This window comes from Schistocerca cancellata, chromosome 7 (genome assembly GCF_023864275.1).
Source record: "Schistocerca cancellata isolate TAMUIC-IGC-003103 chromosome 7, iqSchCanc2.1, whole genome shotgun sequence".
NCBI classification, from domain to species: domain Eukaryota; kingdom Metazoa; phylum Arthropoda; class Insecta; order Orthoptera; family Acrididae; genus Schistocerca; species Schistocerca cancellata.
In genome coordinates this window covers 290417593-290429385 of record NC_064632.1, presented here as the reverse complement: position 1 = coordinate 290429385, position 11793 = coordinate 290417593, and positions in this window count along the sequence as shown.

Sequence of the window (11793 nt, the reverse complement as noted above, 5' to 3'; positions counted from 1 at the left end):
TGCGCTGATATGAAACTTCCTGGCAGATTAAGACTGTGTGCCGAACCGGAACCCGAACCCACAACCTTTTTCATTCTACACCTTCATCTACATGGACACTCTGCAAATCACACTTAAGTTCTTGGCAGAAGGTTCATCGAACCACCTTCACAATAATTCTCTATTATTCCACTCTCGAACAACGAGCAGAGAAAACGAACACATATGTCTTTACGTGGACGCTCTGATTTCCCTTATTTTATTACGATGATGATTTCTCCCTATTTAGGTCGGCTCAACAAAATATTTTCGCATTCGGAGGAGAAACTTGTTGATTGAAATTTCCGCCGCAAAGAAAAACGCCTTTGTTGTAACGATGTCCACCCCAAACCCTGTGTCATGTCAGTGACGCTCTCTCCCCCATTTTCCAATAATACAAAACGTGCAGCTCTTTTTCTGAACTTTCTCGATGTACTTCGTCAACGATATCTGGTAACGGCCCGAAACCGTGTAGCAGTATTCTAAAAGAGGACGGACAAGCGTAGTGCAGGCAGTTCCTTTAGTAGATCTGTTGCATCTCCTACGTGTTCTGCCACTAAAACACCGTCTCTGATTCGCTTTCCCTATAACATTTTCTATGTTTTCTTAACAATTTAAGTTGTTCGTAATTGTAGTTCCTGGGTATTTAGTCGAATTTATGGCCTTTAGATTTGACTAATTTATCGTGTAACAGAACTTTAACGGATTCCCTTTAACACTCATGTGGATGACGTCACGCTTTTTTTTATTTAGGGTCAATTGCCTATTTTCGCACCATACAGATATCTTTACTAATCGTTTTGCACTTTGTTTTGATATTCTGATGACTTTACTAGGCGAAGAACGACTGCGTCATCTGTAAACAGCCTAAAACGGCTGCTCAGATTGTCTCCTAAATAAAAATAATTTTCGGTGAATTCGTTTAGCAGAATTTCGGATGATATTTTGTGCGTACCTCCGGATTTAAAAATGTGTTTTCGCCAAAATATCGAGGGCAAATTGAAGCCACTACCAACTATAATTGTATGAGTCTGGCACATGTTTGAAATTAGACTCAAGTTTTCTTTGAACGTTTCAGCAATTGTGTCATCTGAGTTGGGAGGCCGCTCAAAGGGTCCAGTTATTATTTTATTCCGGTTCACAAGAAAGATCTCTACCCATACTAACTCACAGGAACTGTGTACTTCAATTTCGCTACAACATAAATTACTTTTAACAGCAACAAACACGCCACTGTCAACTGTGTGTAGTCTATCCCTTCTGAACATCGTTAGGTGTTCGTAAAAATTTCAGGTGAGCATATCTCCGACTTCAGCCAGCTTTCAGTGCCTATAACGATTTGAGCATCAGTGCTTTCTATAAGAGCTTGGAGATCTGGTGCTTTTCCAACACATACGCCACACATCCCCTGCTACCCGTGTAGCCGCCTCCTGCGTGCAGTGCACTCCTGATCTATTTCGAGGAACGCGAAACCCCATCACCCTACGGTGCAAGTTGAGGAACCTGCAGCCGACAAGGTCACAGAACGGTTTGACCCTCTGATTCAGACCCTCCGGTCGGTTACTGTAACAGAATTCCGCAATCGGTCCTGTCGACTACGCTGCAAATGATGAGCTCTGCTTTCATCTCGCAAGCAAGACTGGCAACCGTTACCACTCTGATAGCAACTTGAAATCAGAGATAATCCTTTCAGATCCAAAGCGATACACATCATTGGTACCGACGTGAGCCGCCAGTTGCATGTGGCTGCACTCTGTGCTCTTGATGGCACGCGGAAGGACCCGTTCCAGGTCTGGAACGACTCTATCCGGAATGCACATTGACTTTCTTCTCCTTCTTGGCTGCCATGATCCTAAGGGGCCCCATAACGCGCCTAGGCCCCATAACGCGCTTGGGCCCCACAACGGGCTTATTCTCATTCTGGAAATATCCCTCACGCTGTGGATAAACCACGTCTCCGTAGTACCCTTTCTTCCAAGAGTACTAGTCTTACAAGTTTCGCAGGAGATCATCTGTGAATTTTGGAATGTCAGAGATGAGGTACTGGTTAATTTAAGCTGTGAGCAGGGGTCTCGAGTAGTGCTTGGGTAGCTCAGTTGGTAGATCACTTTCCTGCCAACGGCAAAGTCCCTATTTCGATTCCTGGTGTGACACACAGGTTTAATCTGCCAAGAAGTTTCGCATCAGCGTACACTCCACTATAGAGCGAAAATCTCGTTCTGGAAATATAACTCAGGCTGTAGCTAAACCATGTCTCCGGAATATCCTGTCTTCCAGGAATGCTGGTCTCTGAAATTTCTCAGGAGTGCCTCTGTGATGTTTGGAAGGTACGAGATAACTTACTGGCGGAACTAAAGCTGTGAGGACGAGTCGTGAGTCCTGCTCGGGCTGCTCAGTTGGTAGAGTACTTACCTGCTAGAGGCGAAGTTCCAGGGGTCTTGTTCGGGTCCAGCACACATTTCTGACCTGCCAATAAATTTCAAAGTGTAGCCGGTACAACCTTTCGAATATAGACTGCGTTAGTAATGTGAAAGTATTCGGATGCTCCAGTACACGAGACAGGAACAAAATGGTTCCAAAAGTAGTACAGAAAACGATGACTGTTTCGTTTCTAATTATCTTGTTCCTGACGGTACGTTAAACTCTATCTCATCTTCAAGTATACCAGTGTACCAGTTATTTGTAGAGTTTGTAGCCTTCTTAGCACCATACTTCGCGCTATCAGGTGGAGACTATTCCGATAGACCCATTTGTTAAGAGGGATATATTCTGTGCTTTAATAACTATGTTTACTTCCTAACTGACGTCTGATTTCCACGGTGAATGAGGGTCCTGCTGCTTTTTGTACAGCGCTTGTATCGTTATCCTGCCGCGTCTTTCGCTGACACTGTCTTTAATAGAAGCAAGATAGTTTTTGAATTTAATTAACATGAAAAGTAATTATAAAATATAATACGGTATTCAATGGTTTATTTACAAAGCTCGCTCCGAGGCACAGCAGTTGGAATTAAAATGTCGCACAAGTGACGACAGTGCATGCGACGGACATAGCAATGCGGTACAGTAGATGAAAAAATTGGCCCCTACTCACGAGTTGCAGGGGACAAAATTCCTGCCCAGAAGCCCAGATTTATGTTTCCTGCTGTTTCGGTGGAGTTATTCAGGCGAAGACAGCGATGTTTGTTTCAATACGCCAAGGTACGTTTTGTAGATCGTCTATGAGCAAAATTCCAAATGTCAATACCCAACAAGTCAAAACATGAATGTACGAACAGAAATCTCTATTTAAAGTACGAAAAAGATTCCAAGTCATTATTGCTCTTCTGTTTCTTTATTAGCTGTCGATCCAGTTATGGTCTAAGACTGCACTAATACCAAAATAGTCAACGGTTATTTCAAATCATTATTAATTTGTACTACCTTCTTTTCGGTGAGTTATAATATGCTATTTTAGTCTTACCGTAGATGATATTTATCCGTACTTTTAAAGTTGCTCTATTAAGATTGTTTACCACAAAGGCAAGCAGGGCAATGTCATCGGCTTCGAGAACAATTAACGAGTGCTCCTTCTTCATTTTTCCAATTTAAGGATCCTCTTGAAATTTAATAGAACCTGTGGTGGTCAACGTACATATGCTTAAACAGTTTAGTCAACTTTGAGTGTTAAGAGCTGTTGGCACAGACCCCTTTGGAACTGAGTCCAAAGCCCTCTCAGAAGCTAAAGACTTTGGATAAAATAGTTCTTCATAGTCTTTGCTCCGATTTACAGATTATTTCACAACTTGCAAGTAGTGCACTGTGTTACATCAACTTCAGAGGTGGAAGACAGCTGTTCTTTCAGACAGCCTCCATTTCTCAGATTTTATTTACGCTATTTTTATGCAACTATTAATTAGTCAATACAATCTCTCAAAAAGCTAATAAAAATGCATTTTAATAAGTATTTGACTGTGGTTAGCGTCACTTCATGAGAACTTCCTGGCCAGAATAATTTCTGTCTGTTCTAAGCTGGGGCTGCTTGTAGGTTCGCTAAAGGGCAGCGGCCCGCTACAAGGGCAGAGGGGACAGGTGACGCCTTCTAGAATTGGTCATGCCGGAGGTACGGATGTACAATAGCCTTGCCTCTCGCCTGCTAGACTGTCGCGGCACTTGACAAAGTGGCAAACCTGAGGAAGTACGCAGTGGTCTCGCCAGGAATGGCGGAGCTTATTTTCTGCGAGCCAGTGCAATGCTTTGACAGGGAGAAAATTTTGTGACGCCACTGTACACAACGGCGACGCGGGCAGAACACAAGAGAGAGGCGCCAAATTATTTTTACATCACCCACGCCAGTAAGATGCGTTTCGGACTGAAAACAGTGAAACTCACTTGGAGTGGCTGTACGGCTGATGACGTCGGATTTAATCGTAGAGCTTCCTAGGTTTCACAGACAAAGCTCCGACTGGCTGACATTCTGCAGTATGTTGGTGTAAGATGATTCAACTCGTGCTGAAAAAGCACGGAATCACTCTCATTTTCTGAAGACCTCTTTGACATGGCCCTGACTGAGCCGCACCATCGAGCAGCGCATTGCCGCGGCAGATTGTCAGACGGACACGGAGCGCCGAGTGGGGAAGTTGTATTGTCAGAAGCGCACGGTGCGTTGAGCAGGAAAGTTTGTTAGAAGACGGGCGTGAGGTGACGAACTAGAGAGCTTGATTCATATGGGCGCAGGGACCCCATGTATCTGGGTGTGGCAAGTGAGAGTAGCTGCCGGCACTGTGATGACAGATGAATAACAGGTGTGGTCACGGAACCATTTCTAGCAGATGGCTATATCTTTTTGCAAGAAAGTTTGCATATTTGCAGTTAGGGAAAATTAAGTATTGTTTCATTGTCTATGGATAGCTCATTTCAACCAACTTTTGTTGATTGGACAATTATTACTAGGTTATTTTGTCGGTTCATGGTTATAGTCATCTTATCAATTCTGAAACTTCCTGGCAGATTAAAACTGTGTGCTGGACCGAGACTCGAACTCGGGACCTTTGCCTTACGCGGGCAAGTACTCTACCAACTGAACTACCCAAGCACGACTCACGCCCCGTCCTCACAGCTTTACTTCTGACAGTATCTCGTCTCCTACCTTCCAAACTTAACAGAAGCTCTCCTGCTAAACTTGCAGAACTAGCACTCCTGAAAGAAAGGTAGGAGATGAGATACTGGTAGAAGTAAAGCTGTGAGGACGGGGCGTGAGTCGTGCTTGGGTGGCTCAGTTGGTAGAGCACTTGCCCGCGTAAGGCAAAGGTCCCGAGCTCGAGTCTCGGTACAGCACACAGTTTTAATCTGCCAGGAAGTTTCATATCAGCGCACACTCCGCTGCAGAATGAAAATCACATTCTGGAAACTTATCAATTGCATTTACAGTCAGATTACGTTGTCCAAAATTTCTATCCATCGCAAGTAAAGGGACTCATTTCTGTTTCTATCATACCTTTGTCAACAATAGCTTGTGATGCTTGTCATATGCAGAGCTTATTCTGACCCACCATATTTTTGATTAATAGTTTGCATTATACCTTATTATCTTTGGGGTAATAAACATTTTTGTTATTCAGTTTCAATAGTGTAAAACGTTTGATTATTATTTTGGATGGGTTTAATATTTTTCTCACTGATTACAACTGCTGGTAGGAGAGGTCATCCCTAGTTAGCATTATCCTTGCGTGTAGGTTTCTGAACGTTTTTTTTTCTCTGTGCCAAAGGTAAATTATAGAAAGAAGTTGTAATAAGTACGCACACGCTGCCATTAGAACACTACACTCTGCACAGTAAGGAGGCGCTGGCAAGATCATGCCTTGCAGTGTACATGAAGAAAAAAAAGGTATCGACCTTGAGCCGGCTAGCCGACACATTTTCTCTTTCCACCAGAGATTTCAGTAACTAGTAGTGGACACCTGTTTCGAAGGCCTTGGCATTTCAATGATTCAAATACAATGTTCTGTTGTTGGAGATATTTTCAGTGGTTGTATCTTGTGTGCAGAACGATTACAGGTCTACTGTCTCTTATGAAAAGCCTGCCTCCATTCTTATGCAGTTAAAATGTAGCACTGTGACACATTTGAAGACCTATGTTATATAGATAAACCTGTAACTTCATTTTGTATTGCCTGTTTTGTCTCTAACCATTTCTACGGAAACATCATCCCTAAACAGCAGTCCTTTACTCATACCATTATATCGAATAGCTACTAATAAAGTCTGTAGTCTAAGTCCGTGTGAGCGGGCTGTTGGCGTGACTGTAGGTAGCGTACAGCATTTTTGTAGTATCTACACACAAGAAATAAAACTGCAGTGATGAGAGCGCCAGAATTACACAGACACCTGAGAGGGTTAACAGAAGAATAGTAGTCCTGATAAGTTCGATAACTTGTAAAGTTCGTCATACAGGATCACGGAACTATCACTGAGCATGGTTGAAGGAAGAGAAAGCAAGGCTGCAGTGGTGGCATGCCACTATGAATAATCGACTGGCGGTGGCATTGCTAGCGAGAGAAGCAGGCGCTCTCGTTTTGTCTTCTCGCCAGCAGTGCCGAATACGAATCTAGCTGTCTTCGTGGCCGCATAAGTGAGTTCTCCGCCAATCCCTTCCCCTCCTCTGGGGAACCTGCGCTGCAAGTGACAGTGGACTAAGGAAGTGGGCCAACCATATAAGCCAGCTGGTATGGGCTGACATGGAGGAGGGGGCTGAGGAGTCCACCTAGATGACCCAGTGGCAGCGAACATTGTAGCAGCACGACAGCGGCTGGTGATTGTTGACCTCCGTCTCCATCTAATCGTCTGCTTTGGAAGAGGCATCGCCGTCGTAGATGTGGACCATCAACTGTCTCCAGCGTGGCAGGGCATACGGCCAGAAGTGGCCCGAATGAAGACAAGCTGGTTGTGGAAATGATCTTGCATGGGACGGTTATGCAGAAGCTGCACTGTCGGCGGGGAGAGACAATTGGGAAGGGGCCATCCGGTGCTCCTGCAGAAGGGCGGCTTCCAGTCAGTGACCATCAGACATGTCCGCCCCTGGTAGTTGAGTGGTCAGCGCGACGGAATGTCATACCTAACGGCCCGTGTTCGATTACTGGCTGGGTTGGAGATTTTCTTCACTCCTTATCATCATCATTTCCGCCCCATCGACACACAAGTCGCCGAAGTGGCATCAACTCGAAACGCAGCAGGCGAACGGTCCACCCGACGGGTGGCTCCAGACACACCGAAAAAAATAGACATCAGCTGGCAGTTGCATCTCGACGTCGCTGTCACGCAACATCACATGAAACAAGTGTGCATCCGTGGTGCCTGACGGTTGGAGTGGGGCAGCCCTTGGAAGAGGTTTCCCCACCAGCAGTTGCTGTGGCTGAAGAGGTGATGAGTAGGTGCCCCACCGACAGAACAGCTGGTTCTATTGGCACCCCAACGGTGTCCACTGTGAATGTTCGCCAACTCCGACTAACTTGCAGCATTACAGCACCCCTCTAGGCCCTGACTGAATTTTTGTGCCCAGACAGGGTCTCCCAAGGGACATTATGAAGTGCACAAACACAACTCAGGCCACGATGCAGCTCAGAGAAGATATAACAGCATCCATACTATCAACCATGGAGGATCGCCATCAGGCTGCAGCCATTGATGGGGTGGTCCTACAGGCGCTAGTAAATACACAATGCTATATTTGTGAACAAATTTGCCAAACACTTTTTCAGTTTCACCTTAAGGGTGTGGACCATTTGTACCATTTCCCCTTTCGACTGTTGGTGAAATGGAGCCTTAGGTGTACTGCAGATTCAAAAATCACGATAGAATGTCAAAGCAAACTGTGGGTGATTATTAGATACAGTCGTTTGCAGAAGCCTTTCAATCATGAAAAACTGAGTAAGAATCCTCACAGTCGCTTCTGCTTTGCTGGAGTACATGCACACAGTATATGGATGGTTGAACAGCACATCAAGCACCACCAACCACACTACACCAGGACGTGAGCCTTAGGAACCAGAGGCACAAGGCACAATGATGCGGATGTCACTTGAGTCAGTGCTAAGAAAGAGTCAGTCAATGATTAATGAGGAAATAGTTGCAGAGTGGACCAGCCTGTTGGTGAGCAATCACTTGGGCCAACCAATGCATACAAACTGAGCCACCTGATGGAGAACAGGACATTTCTGGGTGGCCTTGTCTATGCAGTGGGCTCTTACTGAAAGCATATCCACCGCTTTCTAAAAGTGATCGTTTATCTGAAAACTGACACCTTTGGCTTTAACCTCGGCTGGGTTGAGACCCATGGGCAAACACAACAACGTGTCCACATTTGCATACTATGTATGATACCAATAATGGATCTTATAGAGACACTCATTCAAAAACAAAGGTGAATGCTCGAGTCGTCGTAAATGGTGGCCAGAAAGTGCCATATGCGGCTTGTGGTCGGCGGTGAGATGGAATTTGTTGCGATAAAGAAACACACGGAACTTCGAGCTCCATACATGATGGTCAAAGCTTGCTTTTCTATTTGAGGGTAATGGCCATGAGTGGCCATGAACATCTTGGAGGTGTACACAATAGACTGTTCAGAGCCGTCAACACTTTCATGATCCAAGACGACACCAACTCTGTAGTGGGAGGAATCCGTGCCAAGGACAAGTTGTTTATGTGGCACAAAAGTGTCGAAGCATGGTGACGAGCATATTATATGTGGATGAATGCTCTAACGCAGTGTGCCAGCCAAACGCAAGGAAAATCTTTTTATGCCGGTTATTGAGCGGAGGAATGATATCCGCCATGTTGGGGAGAAATTTTGGATAACAATTGACTTTACCCAGAAACACTCGGAGTACCTTCTGGTTCCTTGTTTTAGATAGGTTTTCAGAAGCCACCAAGTGGTTATCTCTTGGTTTGACGCCCCACATACTCGATTTCCATCTGAAAAATCTTCGACTTCTGCAAATTGCAGTTAACGCCCGTCTCTAGTAGTTTAGTCAAAACGGATACAAAGCGAGAAGTTCCTGCTGAGAGGAACCGATGACGATGACGTCGTCAAGGTAATCTGTGCACCATGGAACATCCTACGTGAACTGTTCTAAAAATCTCTGGAAAATGGAGGTAGCACTTGCCATGTTGGGAGTTATTACAGATTATTGCCAAAGCACTGAAAGGCTGCAAGTATAGGCTTTAAAAACACGTCAGCCCAGTGTGTTTTTAATAGCAAAGATAAGATCCAGTTATTTTCCAACAGTGGGATAGACAGAATTACCGGTTGTGATTGTGACAAATTTTACATCGGCCAGTCAAGCAGAGACATAGCAACTAGGCTGTCTGAACATGAACGCAGCTGGAGGTTGCAGAATTCTGACTCCGCATTTGCTGAGCACTCATTAGTGAGGGCAACAACTACCAGCCAATGTCCTGTGTACTTCACTTAGCAAACAAAGGCCATAAACTCAACCTGCTGGAAGTCCTGGAAACTAACAAACATCTTGCTCACAGTCCAGATGTAATCCTAAATGACTAGACAGAGTTCAACACTTCCTCTCTCCTAAACTTCATACAATCATCTCTGTTGTTCATTACTTGCCACACTATCTGTTCCTACATATTCCCATTTTCCTGTATTCATTAAGTTCTTTTGTTTTATCGAAGTTGTCTATGTATTCCATATAGACTGTAGTTTCAATAGGTAAGGCTTTCTTTTAACTGGTACTTGTATTACTGTCCATGTTTAACACCTCTTGTAGTTGTCTCATCAAATATTGTTCATGTTTTACTTTGTTCATTTATTTAATGCAAACTTTTACGTAGCCACTGTTTTGAATACAATGTTAATGTTAAAATGCAGTATCACCACACTCTCAAAGATTGCATTTACTCTATGTTCCCTCAAACGCCTCCATTTTCCTGCTTTTATATATTTTTGTTTATGTTATTGATATTGCTTAAGTTTCTTACGTACTCTGTAGTTACATTGATAATTGTTTCTCCTTTTAATTGGTTTGTGTATCACTCTCCATGTTTTATACCTCCTGATGTAGCCTTGTCAAGTACTAATTTTATTTTATTTTATTAGTTTTGTTTATTAATGGAAACTGTTATGTATGCAAGCTATTCCTATTCTGTGTTAAAGTTTTTCCTGTCTACTCCATTTTTATTTATTTACTGTTCAATTTTTTACTTTTTCATTGCATTACCACCACACTGTCAAAGATGTTACTTACTGTATGTTTCTGCTTCCGTCTAGACGTGTTACTTCTCTTCCAGTGTTGTTTGCAAACATTGTAACTTTTTTGGTAACAATACTCAGTAAATGTCTGAAGATGGCCTTGTAGAACAAAAGCAAACTGTTGCTTTTCATATATTATAATGTTGTTCTACCAAGAACAGACGGAAGATTCTGTTAACATGTATATGGACAGTTCATCTGCCCAGAGAGTCTACGATTTTTGTCTGTTGGCGTCATTGATGCTATAGATTTTCATGAGTGGGCTTGCGAGAATCAAAATACCTAACACAAATGACCGTATCTTTTGACTGAATTGACTTAGAAGCTTACATTCATTACACCACCAAGAGAGCATAGACCATAGTATGTATAAGAGTTTCAGGTTCATACGCCCACTCGTTTCTGAGGAAGAGGGGTCTTAACAGATTGATTGATAGACAGTCGCATAAAAAATTACAAAAATTTTTGTTCGTGTGATAAAAGGAAAAATTACCAGTTTTCTGATTATTTCCTCTACCTGTATTGTGAAATCCTGCTTCTTGCCAAAGTTCATGATTCTAGACCAACAAGAATTACCTTATAAGTTTTGATGTGTGAGATTACGAGTATTAAAATATCTCACATACAATGAGATGACAAAAGTCATGGGATAGTCATATGCAATACAGATGGTGGTAGTATCGCGACACAAAATATAAAAGGGCAGTGCACTGGCGGGGCTGTTATTTGTACTCAGTTGATCCACGTGAAAAGGTTTACGGCGTGATTACGGCCGCGCTACGGGAATTAACATACTTTGAACGCGGAATAGTAGTAGGAGCTAGGAGCGGTGATGATGATGATGATGTTTGGTTTGTGGGGCGCTCAACTGCGTGGTTATCAGCGCCCGTACAATTATCCAATCTTTGCTCAGTCCAATTTCGCCACTTTCCTGGATGATGATGAAATGATGAGGACAACACAAACACCCAGTCATCTCGAGGCAGGTGAAAATCCCTGACCCCGCCGGGAATCGAACCCGGGACCCCGTGCTCGGGAAGCGAGAACGCTACCGCGAGACCACGAGCGGCGGACAGGGAGGAGCTAGGAGCGTGGGATACTTCCTTTCGGAAATCGTTAGGGAATTCAATATTCCAACATCCCCACTGTCAAGAGTGCGCCGAGAATATCAAATTTCAGGCATCATCCCTCACCGAGGACAATGCAGTGGCCGAGGGCCTTCACTTAACGACTGAGACAGCGGCATTTACGTACAGTTGTCAGTGCTAAAAGACAAGCAGCACTGCATGATATAAGGCAGAAATTATTATGGAACATACGACGAACGTATTCGTTAGGACTGTGCGGCGAAATTTCGCGCTAATAGATTATGGGAGAAGACGATCGACGCAAGTGCCTTTGCTAGCGCTATCGGTTGCAGCACCTCACCTGAGCTCTTGACCACTTCCGTTGGACTCTGAACGACTGGAAAACCATGCCTTGGTCATATTAGTGCCGATTGCAGTTGATACGAACTGATGATAGGGCTCCTTCAC